The 3,154-nt window shown below is 49.6% G+C and overlaps 1 long non-coding RNA gene across 1 annotated transcript; it reads right to left on the bottom strand.

Moving 5' to 3' along the window:
* Positions 1 to 538: 538 nt before the first annotated feature.
* Positions 539 to 2,209, bottom strand: LOC127924282 (uncharacterized). Its single transcript, XR_008117521.1, has 2 exons — positions 1,912 to 2,209; positions 539 to 1,852 (listed from the first exon to the last, which is right to left on the bottom strand). It is a non-coding gene; the product is annotated as an uncharacterized LOC127924282 (long non-coding RNA).
* Between the last annotated feature and the right edge of the window lie 945 nt (positions 2,210 to 3,154).

Raw genomic sequence — 3,154 nt, 5'->3', positions numbered from 1 at the left:
TGCCATATGTTAGGAAGGGAACATGCAAATGGAGGGGAAGGGGATGGGTGATTTGGGACTCCGCCTTAGAGGACTTCATCAGTGTGCACTTGTTCTGATTCTCTACTCTATAAGTGTACATTCGTTCACTACCCATCATGCATTTTTCAAAGTATAGGGTTGGTTTTAGCCCTGAATGCTGATTGGCTGACAGCCGTGGTATATCAGACCTCATGACTGGAGGGAGTATCCACCAATACAATCCATCCCCTTTAGATCCCTGAAGGGGCGGGAGTCCAACCGGGAGAAGGGAGGAATCACAATGTAGCCACTCTCCTTGCTCACTCTCTCTCTCTCTCTCTCTCTCTCCCTCACTCTCTCTCTCTCTCACTCTCTCTTCTCTCTCTCTCTCTCCTCCTCACTCTTCTCTCTCTCTCTCTCTCTCTCTCTCCTCACTCACTCTCACTCTCTCTTCTCTCTCTCTCTCTCACTCTCCTCCCTCACTCTCCCTCTCACTCACTCTCAACATACCAAGTCAGGAAAACATTGACACCCGTGGTTTGAAATATCAAAACAGTATCTTTATTTATTTTCCTGGTAGATGATCAACAGTTATGTCCCAATGGGACTCTAACTACAGTCACTAGTCAACGTACAGAGGAGAAACAATCATCACAAATAAAACTGTGTTCGTCCATCAGGACGTGTGTCAGTAACAGTCTACTATAACCTCGTCAGTGTGTGAGGTGTCTGTAGCGTTCAGAATGTCCTCCAGTAGAGAGAGGGGTGAGTTCTGGACATGGTCACTACTCTGTGATAACACACTCTGCCTCTCCTCTAGACCCAACGACCACAGCACCTCACACACCCTCGCACTACCCTCACACACACTCTTCCCCGTCGACCTATCGCAGGCTTCGGAACCAGCCCCGTCTGTCCTATCAGAATCTCTGTTCTTGTTCGGCCTATCACAACCTACTTCCCTGGACTCTTTAACCCAATCAGATCCTCTCTTCTCCTGTAACTTCCTCGTTGCCTCCCGCTCCCAAACCTGACCCCTCAGATCAAAAGTCACCTTGGCAACTGTTGTGTCGTCAGTTGTCATGGCACCTTTCCCTAGCGACCGGGACGGACACACCGCCGTCTCGTAGTCGTAGCAACAGACTACAGGCTTTTAAAGCTACAGGTCTGTCGCAATCAAACAGGCCATTGAATAACGCTGTTATAACACCGAGCTCCACCAACCGAGACAGACCACACACTACAGATGTAGTTGGGTGTGTGTGTGTGTGAGGGGGTGTGTGTGTCAGTTGGGGTGTGTGTTAGAAGGGGTGAGGGCTGGCTTGGCGTCACAGCGTAGGGATGTGTGAGGTCAGTGTGTGTTAGTAGGTTTGTCCCTCCAGAGCCACCGTAAGGGGAGGAGTTGACCCCAGCTCTGACTCCTGGTGACCTGGTAGTGTTTCCTCCATTAGGAGCTCAACCAGCTCCAGGGTGTGAACTTTGACCTCCCAGTCCAGATCAGTGCTGCCCAGCGATAGGACAGAACACAGCGAGGAGGAGGAGGAGGAGGAAGATGAAGGGTGTGTCTTTAGCCAGCTGATGAAGTACTGGACCACAGCACGTCTGGGGAAGCCCTCTGAATCCTGAGACAGGATGTCTAGTAACTGACCCAGGGTCTGTTCCTGGAGAGAACACACAGTAACACCAGTTAACTGACCCAGGGTCTGCTCCTAGAGAGAACACACACAGAGTAACACCAGTTAACTGACCCAGGGTCTGCTCCTGGAGAGAACACACACAGTAACAACAGTTACCTGTATAACAGTAACACCAGTTAACTGACCCAGGGTCTGCTCCTAGAGAGAACACACACCTGTATAACAGTAACACCAGTTAACTGACCCAGGGTCTGCTCCTAGAGAGAACACACACAGAGTAACACCAGTTAACTGACCCAGGGTCTGCTCCTAGAGAGAACACACACAGTAACACCAGTTAACTGTATAACAGTAACACCAGTTAACTGACCCAGGGTCTGCTCCTAGAGAGAACACACACACAGTAACACCAGTTAACTGACCCAGGGTCTGCTCCTGGAGAGAACACACACAGTAACACCAGTTAACTGACCCAGGGTCTGCTCCTAGAGAGAACACACACAGTAACACCAGTTAACTGACCCAGGGTCTGCTCCTAGAGAGAACACACACACAGTAACACCAGTTAACTGACCCAGGGTCTGCTCCTAGAGAGACACACACAGAGTAACACCAGTTAACTGACCCAGGATCTGCTCCTAGAGAGAACACACACAGTAACACCAGTTAACTGACCCAGGATCTGCTCCTAGAGAGAACACACACACAGTAACACCAGTTAACTGACCCAGGATCTGCTCCTAGAGAGAACACACAGAGTAACACCAGTTAACTGACCCAGGGTCTGCTCCTAGAGAGAACACACACACACAGAGTAACACCAGTTAACTGACCCAGGTCTGCTCCTAGAGAACACACACAGAGTAACACCAGTTAACTGACCCAGGATCTGCTCCTAGAGAGAACACACACACAGAGTAACACCAGTTAACTGACCCAGGGTCTGCCCCTAGAGAGAACACACACAGTAACAACAGTTAACTGTATAACAGTAACACCAGTTAACTGACCCAGGGTCTGTTCCTAGAGAGAACACACACAGAGTAACACCAGTTAACTGACCCAGGGTCTGCTCCTAGAGAGAACACACACACAGTAACACCAGTTAACTGACCCAGGATCTGCTCCTAGAGAGAACACACAGTAACACCAGTTAACTGACCCAGGATCTGCTCATAGAGAGACACACACAGAGTAACACCAGTTAACTGACCCAGGGTCTGCTCCTAGAGAGAACACACAGAGTAACACCAGTTAACTGACCCAGGGTCTGCTCCTAGAGAGAACACACACACAGTAACACCAGTTAACTGACCCAGGTCTGCTCCTAGAGAGAACACACACAGTAACACCAGTTAACTGACCCAGGGTCTGTTCCTAGAGAGAACACACACAGTAACACCAGTTAACTGACCCAGGATCTGCTCCTAGAGAGAACACACACAGAGTAACAACAGTTAACTGACCCAGGATCTGCTCCTAGAGAGAACACACACAGAGTAACACCAGTTAACTGA

The sequence above is a fragment of the Oncorhynchus keta genome, unplaced genomic scaffold (assembly GCF_023373465.1).
Source record: "Oncorhynchus keta strain PuntledgeMale-10-30-2019 unplaced genomic scaffold, Oket_V2 Un_contig_3914_pilon_pilon, whole genome shotgun sequence".
Classification (NCBI taxonomy): domain Eukaryota; kingdom Metazoa; phylum Chordata; class Actinopteri; order Salmoniformes; family Salmonidae; genus Oncorhynchus; species Oncorhynchus keta.
The sequence above is the reverse complement of the archived record's forward strand: the minus strand, read 5'-3'. Positions and strand labels throughout refer to the sequence as shown.